The sequence below is a fragment of the Triticum dicoccoides genome, chromosome 3A, assembly GCF_002162155.2.
Source record: "Triticum dicoccoides isolate Atlit2015 ecotype Zavitan chromosome 3A, WEW_v2.0, whole genome shotgun sequence".
In the NCBI taxonomy this organism is placed as follows: domain Eukaryota; kingdom Viridiplantae; phylum Streptophyta; class Magnoliopsida; order Poales; family Poaceae; genus Triticum; species Triticum dicoccoides.
The window spans coordinates 250,417,367-250,430,847 of NC_041384.1; positions in this window are offsets into that span (position 1 = coordinate 250,417,367).

Genomic DNA, 13,481 nt, shown 5'->3' on the forward strand with positions numbered 1-13,481 from the left:
TTTGAAAAAATCCTACCAAGTGGAGAGAAGACCTCCCACTCGGGGGCTTAGCTGCAGTCCAGTACTCGCCTAAGTTTGAAAAAATCCTACTGAGTGGAGAGCAGACCTCCCACTCGGGGGCTTAGCTGCAGTCCAGTACTCGCCTAAGTTTGAAAAAATCCTACCGAGTGGAGAGCAGACCTCCCACTCGGGGGCTTAGCTGCAGTCCAGTACTCCCCTAAGTTTTTAAAATCCTACCGAGTGGAGAGCAGACCTTCCACTCGGGGTCTTAGCTGCAGCCCAGTGCTCGCCTAAGTACAGAACACATTCCCATCCGCAATGACGACGAGGTGCAAATCGACTGCTACCTTCTCCTTCGGAGCTATATTGCCATTCTTCAGACGGCTGACCTCTTGATTAGCCGCGTCGAGAGCAGTTTTCAGCCTGGAGTTTTCCTTTTCAAGAGTACCAACTGAAGCCAGTTTTTCTTCAGCAAGCTTCATTTTGTTCAGGGCCTCCTTCTGCGCTTCGGCAAGGTGTTGATCCTTCTTCTTCAGAGCCTCCTCCATTTTGTCTGCGAAACAGCAAGTAAGATCAACATCGAGGACGGCCAGAAAGAAAGGACAGTCGACAAAAGCTCACCAGCCATACCTTTTGCTTCGTCCCTCGCCTTCTGCAAGTTCTCCTGAGCAAGCTTCAAGTCAAGGTTCAGCTGGATCTGTTTGTTCTCCAACTCAGTATAGCGAGCCACAAGTTCGCAGGATTTCTGCAAAAAATCAGTCGACAGACATCCAAGATAAGTTGCTTCCAAGTAACCAAGAGACAATGATGGCGTTTCTAAGACTACAGCCGAATCAAAAACATTCGTCAGTAGTCTCGGGGACTACACCCAGTGGGTGCACTCAGCGTGCCCCCACTGGTTCGACCAAAAAAATCGACTACCTGTAGTCGACTGTGTACAGTTCCATTCGACATGGCCTGACCAGACCGAGTGAAGAAGTTCAACTAAAGCAACACAATATAAAGACTACAGTCGACTGCCAGCAGTCCACCGTAGTCTCGGGGACTACACCTAGTGGGTGCACTTAGCGTGCCCCCACTCGTCAAAAAGATTAATAGACACACCCAGTGGGTGTACAGATATAAAGATCTTCGGAAAAGAGATTCTTCAGATAGCATACCCTAATAGAACAAGCGGTGAATCGACTGACCTGGACGTTGCTCTGAAGAGCTGAACTCGCGTCATAAGCTGCTTGGCTGGCTTCCCGAACCACCTTCACTTGCTCCATCATGATCCCCGCCTGGCGTATAGCCTCTTTAGCGGCACCCACTTGGTCCTCAGGGACGTGGTGTGTGGCAAAAAGCGAAGGAGGATTTGCGGTCGACATCGAAGGCCGGACACTTGTCAGAGGTACAGCGAAGGTCACAGAAGCCCGAGTAGTATCACCACCCTCCCGGAGTACAGCCTCAGGCGCCGGAGTAGTTTGTGGGGTCTTGCCAGCCGGCACCCTCCTGTTCCTTCGCGCCCTCAGCGGCACTTCGTCATCATCATCAGGGAGGTCAATGACATGAGGAGGAGCTACAAGAAAAATCCAATCGACCGGAATTATAAGAAATCGTCAGTCGACTAAAAGCAGAGCATCGGTAATCGTACCAGGGTTGGAGGTAACAGTGTCTTCCATCTCTTGATCATCGTCCTTGGCGGAGATCTCCGAGGTGGCAGCACTGCAAATTTCGAAAGTCAGTCAGCTTATTCAATGAGTCGACCAAGAGTCTGTCACGTTCAACAAAGGAAAACAAATTCTAGTATTACCCAGAAATGGTGGGGACAGTCATCTTCATCTTGGGCAGAGCCTTGGGCGCCTTGGACGGCATCGCGCGCGGGTGCTTGGGAGCTTTTTCTGTCGGCACTGGAGATGAGGTCCGAGGGCGCTTCGACGGCTGCCCAATAGGGACAGTCACCTTACCACGTTCCCGTGCAGGGTCGTGTGTAAGCTTGGATCACCGTTCCAAGCGGGGAGGTTCGACTTCTTCCTCCTCCTCTTCACTGGAGTCATTGTTGTCATCCCCCTCTCCTTCGCCGTCAGATTCCCACTCTTCTCTCTCATCTCCACTTTCGCCTCCGCTCGCCTCTCCTTCCTCGGCCTGCTCCTGTGCGCCATTGGGTGTCAAGTACATCTCAGTAATGGCCTAGAGGATAGCAAACAAGACAAAAGTCAATTGACTGATCCAAAGAGAACAAATAAAGAAAGCAAGATCTCAGTCGGAAACGCAAGGTCAGACCTTGTCCACTTTGTATGTTTGGTCGAGTGGAGGAATCCTCCTGGCTCCTCGGGGGTTGTCCTTGTTCCCTGTGATACTCGACAGCCACCCTTCCAACATCTCGTCAGTGACCTTCTCTGGGTGAATCCGAGTGGTGTCTTCGAGACCCGAGTACAGCCACATCGGGTGGTCACGAGCCTGAAGCGGTTGGATGCGCCTCCGAAGGAAGACTTCCAACAAGGGCATGCCAGTCACACCCTCGCAGACAAGCTGAACCACTCGACCGACCAGCACCTTGACTTCCACCTTTTCCTCTGGCGTCACTTTCAAAGAGGCAGGTTTTTGCGCTCGATTCAAAGAAAAAGGGGGAAGCCCAGTCGACTGTCCTGGGGTCACCTGGTCTTTACAGTAAAACCAAGTCGACTGCCACCCGCGGACTGACTCGGGAAAAGTGATAGACGGAAAGGAACTTTTTCCCCTCATCTGGATCGCCAGGCCCCCGCACAGCTGGATCACCTACGTCCGTTCGTCACTCGACTTGGCCTTCTTTACCGACTGAGAGCGGCAAGTGAAGATGTGCTTGAAGAGTCCCCAGTGGGGGCGGCAACCCAAGAAGTTTTCACACAAGGAAACGAAAGCAGCAAGATACACAATAGAATTGGGAGTAAAGTAATGGAGCTACGCTCCGAAGAAGTTCAAGAAGCTCCGGAAAAAAGGATGAGGAGGCAGAGAGAATCCGCGATCGATATGGGTGGTGAGGAGGACGCACTCACCATCAAGAGGCTAGGGTTCGACTTCTTTCCCCAGGAGACGCGCAGATTCATGGGGAATGAATCCCCCCTCGACCAGATCATCGAGATCATCCTGCCGAATCGCCGACGGCATCCAGTCGCCCTGGATCCAATCCTTGGGCAGAGCAGTCCTCGAGGAAGATCCGCCCCGAGCGGACTTCTTTCCCTTCCCCTGCACCGCCGCCTTCTTCGCGCGCTCGAGAGCCGATGTCTTCTCCTTCACCATCGTCACCGGCGAAGCTCGAACAGACCTACGGCACCAAGGTGAGAGCGGAGGTGGTGGAGGATCTTGTGAAGGAAGGGGGAAAAGTGAAGGCACACTGTTCGGGGGTCCCGAGCCGGCAGCTTATAAGAGGTCGCTTCCGAGTGGCTGACTGGTAGGCCCAGGCAATCCCGTCAAATCCCGCAACAAGCGCGCGCGGTACGTGGCGAAAAAGGTGGCACGGGGATCGAGGAGCTTCCGTCCTATCCCATCCGATTACTGAGGCCGCCCCCGTCCTGCGTGCTTCCCGAAATTCAAACCCCGCAAAATCCGCGGGCCGCAGAACAACTCGTCAAACAGAAGATCCCTTTCACACCGTCACTCGGAACTTCACAAGTAAAGAAATTCACTCGACAAGAGGCCAAGAATGGATCAAGGCGACTGAAAGAAGTTGACGACGTCATCCGTGACAATTGATCCAAAACAAGAGATTCATATAACATGAAGAACCAGTCGGAAAGGTCCCCAACTCCTTCCCCACTCGAACCTCGATCCATTCGGGGGCTAATGATGAAGCTATGTACCTAGCGTAGGGGCATGGACCTGTCCTAAGTACCCTACCCAAGGACATCCTTAGAAGAAGTCACCTTTCAATCGACTTGGAGGTATCCCACTCGACGGATTCAAGACACTCGACCACGAAGCAATCACTCGACCAAGATCCAACCACTCGACTGCCAGGAGATCTAAAGTCACCCTGCACGCAAATGGTCGGTCATTAAGTAGCTTTTATGGTCATCATAGCACTTTATTAGGGGCGTTACCAGTAACCCCCAGTCTTAATGTACTTTAAACCCTGCATTACTGAGGGCTGGAGGGGCCTGGCGAACTCTATATAAGCCACCCCCTCCTCGGTATCAAGGGTTCGCACCCCTGTTATTCGTACACACATAATTCAGTTGACCGCCTCCGGGCACCGAGACGTACGGCTGTTACTTCCTCCGAGAAGGGCCTGAACTCATAATCCTCGTGTGCTTACAACTCCTCCATAGCTAAGATCTAGCCTCTCCATACATAACCCCCTACATCACTATCAGAGTTAGAACCATGACAGTGAGCACTCATTAAAATATGACATGCTAGAAAGTTGATGTTGGACAAGGAAGACAACATAATGGGTTATGTTTTCTTATATCCGAATAGAAGTTATATTGTCATGGATCCTCCAACATGTTGAACTTGCTTTTCTCTCTGATGCTAGCCAGATCCTTTGCACCAAGTAGAGATACTACTTGTGCTTCCAAACATCCCTTAAACACGTTTTGCCATGAGCGTCCACCATACCTACCTATGGATTGAGTAAGATCCTTCAAGTAAGTTGTCATCGGTGCAAGTAATAAAAATTGCTCTCTAAAATATTATGATCTATTAGTGTGAAGCAAGTAAGCTTTATACGAACTTGTGATATGGAAGAAATAAAAGCGATCGCCTGCATAATAAAATTCTTTATCACAAGCGGCAATATAAAGTGACGTTATTTTGCACTAAGATTTTGTGCATCCAACCATAAAAGCGCATGACAACCTCTGCTTCCCTCTACGACAGGCCTATCTTTTACTTTTACCTTCTACCCTTATACAAGAGTCATGGTGATCTTCACCTTTCCTTTTTACACTTTTTGTTTTTGGCAAGCACTACGTGTTGGAGAAAGATCCATATATATATACATATCCACTCGGATGTAAGTTTTCATAAATTATTATTGTTGACATTACCCTTAAGGTAAAAGGTTGGGAGGCGAAACTATAAGCCCTTATATTTCTCTGTGTTCGATTGAAGCTTTGAACCCATAAGTATCGCGTGAGTGTTAGAAATTGTGAAAGACTAAATGATAGTAGACTTTGTGGACTTGCTGAAAAGCTCTTGTATTGACTCTTTGCGAAGTTATGATAAATTGCAATTGCTTCGATGACTGAGATCATAGTTTGTTAGTCTACAATAAAGTTTTTGATTCATACCTTACCTTGTAAATGAATTGTTACATTAGCATAAGAAATTATATGACAATATATGTTGTTGTTCTAAAGATGAGCATGATGCCCTCATGTCTGTATTTTATTTTATCGACACCTCTATCTCTAAACATGCGGACATATTTATTGATTTTGGCTTTCTCTTGAGGACAAGCGATGTCTAAGCTTGGGGGAGTTGATACGTCCATTTGCATCATGCTTTTATATTGATATTTATTGCATATGGGATGTTTTTACACATTATGGTACAATACTTATGCCTTTTCTCCCTTTTTACAAGGCTTACATGAAGAGGGAGAATGCCGGCAGCTGGAATTCTGGACTGGAAAAGGAGCAAATATGAAAGACCTATTCTACACAACTCCAAAAGTCTTGAAACTTCACGGAGAATTATTTTGGAATATATAAAATATATTGGGCGAAGAAAGCACCTGAGTGGACCCACCAGACAACCACAAGGGTGGGGGCGCGCCCTACCCCCTGGGCGCGCCCCCTGCCTTGCCGCCTACCTAGCAGGCCCTCGGTGCCCATCTTCTGCTATATGAAGGGTTTTGTAGGTGCAAAAAACCCTGGGTCCGTTGCCCAGACTGTGCACAGGCACGAGAAAAAGATCATAGCACCAAGGTCAGACTGAAGCACAAGGGATCAGTTCTTCGAAGGACCAACGTGCAACTCAAGAGGATCAAGACTAACCGGAGAAGCAAGATATCACTAGGAAAAAAACCTCCCTTGTCGGGCAGGCGAGCCTGGCGAGGATGGGGTTACCCTTAGAAGCAAGCTTCCAGAGCATCTAGGTAGGCCTGCCAGTGCTAGCGGGGATGAGCCACACCACCACTCCACCTTACAACCAACCCAAGTCGTCAATCAGTGCGGTGTCAAGGTCTAAAGTGACTGAGTGGTTGTTATTCGCCACATGGCAGCCACTTCCTATAGAAAACACCTCCAAGTGACACCTGTCATGTGATGTGTCAAGCAAGCAGGCACGTAGCTGGCAAAATAGCTCGGCAGAGCCTGCCGGGCGAGCTGTGATGTGACGTCGAGCAGAGCATTTAATGTGCTCTATCAGCCCACAGAGTTAGGTATGATAGCACTGTTTGCTATCTAATCAGTGCATAATGACTAATTTGCCACTGTGGTGACCCCTTGATCTATAAAAGGAGGCCCATGGTGACCATAGAAGGGGTTGGTCAGTTGGGTGGCTAATCCACACCCTCACATACTCATGCGCGCGTAGCCGCTCTGGCCCCGAGGCAACCCTAGCAGGCAAGCGTGTTGCGCTCACCACCATTTTTCCACCATCAATCCACCAAAGCAGGAGTAGGGTTTTACGCCTCACGGCGGCCCGAACCTGGGTAACAGCTACCCGTGTGATCTCTGCCTTGCTGTTCCACGCTCCTCCGCTTTTTGTGCAAAGTGCCATCCCCCAACCAAACCAGAAAGGGACTCTTGGTCCCATAGGTGGCTGTGGTTTCACATGACATCTTTTGCGCGCCAGGTAGGGGGGTCACTTGTGCGAACCCGAGGGTGTGAGAAGCGCGTCATATTCATTGCCATTTTCATCATCGACGGCTCCATCGACTATGGCGCCCAAGAAGAAGCCCGGTGCCGCAACTCACCCGTCCACTTCAAAGGCCTCGCCGCCCACGGCCCCCGACGCCACGGGGAACATGGGGGCGCACGAGGATGTGGGCGCTGCAGGGGACGTGGTCAGCGCAAACGGCGTTGTCACCACCTCCCCTGCGGCTGAAGCGGGAGCAGATGGCACTGGAAAAGAGCAGCATCCCAGCGGTCATGCTCCACGAGGTACAAATGAAGGGGTTATACAGTCTGTACCTATTCTCCTCGCTGAAGGGCACATCCATAGTGGTGGCACCTGGACTGGGGCAATCGCCACCCTCCGACCACCCCCACCATGGGCACCACTACAAAAAAAAAGACACATCCGTGACATTTTGGGCCGAACGAATTTTTTTTCTGTCATACATATGACACTTCTATGACGATAATTGTGACAAAACCCGGTATCATCATAGATGTGGTGGGCTCCTACTTCTATGACAAAAAATCATGATAGAAAATGGGCTTTTCGTCCTGGGCGGGCCGGAGACGCAGCTGCATGACATTCTTTGGGCCCATTTGAGATTTGTAAGAATGTGTAGCCCATTTTTGAATTCTAATGGAATTTACTACAGCCCATTTATAGTTTGTTAAAAGTACGGCCAATTTCAACCAACCGTTCAAAACAGAATTCGATAAAATTTCCCACATTTTGATGGGATCCGAAATATTTTTATCCCGAAATTTCTAGTCAGATTAAATACAATTTCAATATAAATTTATATTACGTAAAAATCCAACGAAACATTGCGCTCACAACAATTAATGAAATTAAAATTTTCAATACCCAAAAAATTATTTTATAAAGTAATCACGTGTTTGGTGCATTTTTTTATAGTTACTGCCCAGTTTTTATAATTACATCCAATTTATTATTTCTTAAAGCCCATTTTCTTGTTAAGCCTAATGCATCCCTCCTAGGAAAGATTTGCACCCCAGCGGGGCGGAGAATAACAACTTGACTTTGCCTGGGTATTCCTAAAAAAATTATAGCTGGGCTAGCCTTTTTCAGCTTGAAAAATATTAATATCTGGGATGGATATCTGGCCTGGGCTAGACGGGCCACAGCCCGCCCAGTTAATACCTGCAGCGATGTTTTCGTTGTTGTTCAGAGGAGAAAAATTAATATCTGGGCTAAACATCAAAAAACTCTGCAGTGCTCACACCTCAAAAACACAAATACTGCTCGAGCTACTTGGTCCCAGCTGTCGGCCGCTTATTGTGCAATTCTGTCGTTTATTGACTACTCCCTCCTTTCCGGTTTATAAGGCTCAATTCAAAATTCTCACCAACCAAGGTAGATGATGAGTGGTGGAATATTTTTTGTAGTTTGCAAAAGCACCCAATTAATGCTTTTGTTTTCCTCAAAAAATTATGCTTACGAATGCATTAATTGCAATGCATGCATGCATAAAGTGCATGCATTGGTCAGTTTTCTCTTAATACTTGCATGCAATGATTTAATGCACCTTGGAGTCTGAACATGTGATGGGGAACAACCAAATTGAGCCTTATATAATGGAAAAACTAAAATTTTGAGATAAGCCCTATAAACCGGAAAGGATGGAGTACTACATAGGTTGACAATGGTGTGGGACCGTGATGTCAGGAAACCAGGAGGAAGCAAAATAAATTATAGTTATATATATATAATAAGGAGGCACTTGTGTACGTGAGGCTATGGACCTGGTGGGTCCCCATTGTCATCCTCTCCAAGTAAAGTCATCTCCTCGCCCGCGCGCGCTTTCTGCCCGGAACAGTCAGCGCCGCCCTCCCCGCTTCCCGGTGCAGGCGATTGCTCCGCCTTCAAACGACACAAGTGCCGTCCGTCCGTCCATCTACCGCCCATTTTAGTGATACGCGGTTGCCGAGGCGGCTACTCCGGCGCCACACGTCCGTCCCTCCGCCCGCCCACCATTGCTATATAAACTACTGCGCCGGCCATAGCCGCAGTCATCCGCAATCGTTCCCTTTCTCCTATCCACACCACTACTGCCCACCATGGCTTCCTCGCGCTCCAGCGCTTTTCGGGACGGGCGGACGACAGACCACAAGGAGATGGCAGCCATTGCTGCCGACCGGCTGGCCGGTAGGCAGCCGGAGGACGATGACGTCCCAATGGAGAACATGGTAGTCGACGATCCAGCGCCAACCCCCTCCTCCGCGCCATCCTCGCCGGTGCATTGCACCATGACCATCGGCGAGGCCCATGCCCAATATATGGACAGGGTGAGGCAGATGCGTGAGAAGCAGTTCTGGGAGGCGCAGGCCGATGCCACCTACAACCACCATCTCCTCGAGGAGCACCTGCTGGCAGAGGAGCAGATCGCCGGGCAGCAGGCGGAGCAGGAGGCGCTGCTCGACTCGTACCGCTCCACCCGCAAGGGCCGCCTCGAGCGCTGGCGGTACCGCATGCAGGTGGCGGAGGCTGCGGCCGCCTACAAAGAGGCTAGCAAAGAGGGCGATGAAGCAGGCGAGGAGCTATTTGGCGAGACCGAGGACGAGGCAACGGACAATGCCGGCTCTGACGAGTCCCCACTCTGCTGGCATCGACGACGCCCTGCTCCGCCGAGGCCCTGCGGTGCCAACAACGAGGCAGAGGACACCGCCAGCTCCGCCAAGGCCCCGCCCCGCCAACAACGAGGCAGAGGACACCGCTGGCTCCGCCGAGGCCCCGCCCCGCCAACAACGAGGCAGAGGACATCGTCGGCTCCGCCGAGGCCCCGCCCCGCTGTGAACGAGGCCGCGCCACACAGAAAACGAGGAAGAGTAGAACACGGTAGGTCGCCGCCGCTTGGGTCCAAGTAAGGCCACCGCTGGTACCCTCCGGTTGAAGCCAAGCTAAGTGGGTTGACCATTGACAGCCGATTAGCTTCTTAGCGGCGATGTGGAGTCGGAGAGCTGCGCTGGAGAAGAACACTGCTTCTACTTAACTGCTGGTGCAGTTGGCTGACTGACACGTGGGCCCAACAGGCCACCTGTCAATTACGCAACTGCACCTGCAGTTAAGTCACTGAAGCTTCTGTTCGGCTCAGCGGGACATAGGTGGGTAGCTTCGGTTAATTAATTATACCTCCAGCGCACCCCTGTTTAGTTGAAGAATGTCTGAAATGTAATGAAATCCGGCATGTTTATACGAAATCCGACCATGTATGAATAAACTTATTTCGATTAGTTCGAATTCCTGTATCACTGGCATTGGATGAACATGCAAAACAATATGTACTAGCATTATTCCCAGGGCGATCACCTCGTTTGCAGCAGTTTCACATGTACTCCCTCCAGTCCTTTCTAGTCTGCATACAAGTTTTGTCTGCAGTCAAATTATCTCTACTTTGACCAATCTTATACAAAAAAGTATGCACTTTCACAATGTGTGAAGTAAAAAGGGAACATAAAGAGTACAAAGAGTTTGAGCAGTGTTTCTGTACATTGCAATCAAACACACAGGCCTGGCAATTCATAGAGAACATTCAAAACAATCGATGATTATGCATCTTAGTGACTCACATGTCAGAGGCAATATTTACTTCACAACTAAAGAATAAAGAAAAAAATTGATCGACACTGCTGACAGCAAAGGGCGTCCCATTCGAAAATATCAAACGCGTGTCTTGCTAAAATCAATGAGCAAAATTTGACAAGGTTATCCCATTCCAAAATCAAATGCCTACGATTGTGGAATGGGCAGGGTTTGCCATCAGTTCGGACATTGACATGGCACCTCGTGCTAAATAAACCAGCTGTTCTTTTTGTGCAGTTCCACAAAAATCAACCAAATTCATGTGTAGCTTGTATGATTTCTCCCTTATATGTTGCAACGCGTTGAACTTATCGGCACCTCCTTTCTTGTGGTGGAAATGAAGGATTCGATGTATTCATGAACATTTTGTGCAGTTCCCATTGAAATTAAGCTGAGCACCCCTGTTTACACAAATACAAAAAAGTGATTAGTATAAAGCAAACTGTACTATGAATTGACAGTTTCAACAGGCACATACATGGTCCATGTAGAGCACACTTTTAGAAAAATGGAACTCACTAGAAAGAATCCTAGAACAACATTGTACTCGCGCATCACAGCAAAAAGATGGAGATTTGTCCGTCCTTCTGAGCTGAAGTTAGTTTGGTCTTGTGGGGAGTAATATAACCATCCTTCAACTGCTCCTTCTGATGAGAAGATAGAGATGGCTTCTTCATCCTGGCATAGTCACTTCACGTACTCCATATTCTCCTTCAGAGGAAGATGATCTTGTTGTGCAAAGACAAGAGGACTACTAAATGCTAGCATCCCTGTTTGCTAGAAAAAAAAGGAAAGGAAATATTTAAAACAACACAGATGAAGCACTTCTCAAGGACAATACCACTTTTCATGACAGTATCTAAATAGTAGCACAACACCAATAGAGATGACAAAGCTCAATCGTATGGATGAAACCAGTGGGCGAGTACCAACCTTTGTCAAGAGGCTTATTGTGTAGAGCATACAGATGAAGCACTTCTCCGGAACCATCTGTTGCTATCTACGGTGGTGGCCATGCTTACTATATACTCCTTGATTAGTTTAATGTTTCCAACATCTTCTTGTGCAGTTCCACTAAAATATATGGTATCTTCAAAGAAGATCCCTGTTTTCACAAGTTGAAATAATTACATATTACATTAAGAGTGGCATCAAATCAGTAGCAAAACAATTGCTCGTTCCAGCCATTGGAATAAATTAAGATGCAAAGCTATACCATTACTTGTGTCATCACAGTTCCAGTGCTTCATTACAGCACTGGGAGTTGATTTTTGTTTTTCTTCCGCTTGTTCTTCCCCTTCATCACTTGGTTCAATAACAGACAAGCTTCGCCTTCAATGTAAGATTTGGCATGTCAATTAGGGAGCACAAGTATAGTACTAAACTTAATTTTCTAATGAAAGTGGCAAAATACAGGCCAGCAGTTGTGAACTATCCTTATCTTACCTCAATGGGATATTACGGTGCACATACAGATTGGAAGTCTTGTCTCCATTTGTGTACTTCACTAAAATCAAGCAACATTATCGTACAAGTAGCACAACATATGAAAGCACACTACAGAATCATGTGAAAGAAGGCTAGTACTAATCTCTCATGATGCGGAATTCAAACAAGTCACAAGAAGAAGATCTGAACCAAATTCGCCTTAACGGATAGGAAGTAAGAGCTCCTCTTGTGCAGTTCCACTAAGATCAAGCAATCAAGCAACGTTGTCGGTGTGACATTTTGGTTGAACTGCACAAAACACTCTTAAAACAAAAGTGTTTTGTGCAGTGCAACAAAAGGTCATAATGGCAACGAGGTGAAGTAGATAACCCTGTTTACACAGAGGTGCAAAGGAAAAATTAGTGGTCAATAACGGTGGATGACACAGAAGCCAACAAAAAGAAGCATATACCTTTTCTAAATGGGAAAGAAAGCAAGACAGTAGCATTTCTCAAACGGTGGCATTGATTAATATTAACATAGAGATTATATTAACAATAAAATTCGTTAAAGATGTAATTTGCTTTTAACTATGGAATTGCATCAATTTTCTAGCAGCATTATTAGAGGGTGTTTGTTTACAGGGACATTTTGGTGTAGGGACTAAAAAACTCCGTGTCAGTCCCATCTAAACCAAACAGGAGGGACTTTTAGGGACTAAAAGTGGGCATTTAGGACTAAGGAAAGAAGACCCCGAGGGAGCCTTTTTGGGACTTTTTCCAACAATTGCCCCTGCCACGCATCGCACCTTGTCTCTATTAGTTCATTACTAGGGGTAACATGGTCTTCTAGCATGTAATTTAATAACCTCTAGTCCATGTTTACTCTCTGGAACCAAGCAGGTAGGTACTAGGGAGTTTTTAACCAAACATGGCCTTAGATTAACAACAGCTAATGAGTTGCACGGGACAGTGGACGCACCAGCACCATGTGCATCTACGAATGTACTGTAACATCCCAAATTTGCAATTTGGAATGTTATACACTAGATCATCATTGCATATCATATTTTATTGCATTTTGGTTGATCCTAGAAAATTCTACACAATTCAAGGACCCTCGAAGAGAGTTGGGGATTTCGTTATTTTCATATTTGAGTTGTTCTCAAATTTTGAAAATAGGATCATTTGATTTTATTTATTTTATCTTCAATTATTTCTATTACAAAAATATGAGAGAGGGAATAAAATGACTTTCCCAAAATAAAGAAATATTGAGGATTTAATAAAAAAATCACATAAGATTTTATTTTGGTTTTATTTGCTATTTTATTTGAATTTAGGAAAAATGTGCATTTTCCAAAATTGCATTTAGGCCCCAAATAAATGTTCATCCTGTGCGTCTTGATTTTAGAAGCTGGGGAAAATTTATTTCGGGATTTTTGGAGTCCGCTTAGTATTCTTTTTGTTTTTTCCTGAGCATAATTAATTTAAAAAAAGTCCGAACCGACCTTAGGCCATAACCGGCCAGGACTCCGCCTGGCCGGGCCTTTAAATAGTGCCACCCAAGGACCGAGCCAGCCTAAGCCGCCCAGCCCCCAAACCCTAACCCTAGCGTGCCGCGCCGCCACCGCCCGCCGCCGCCGC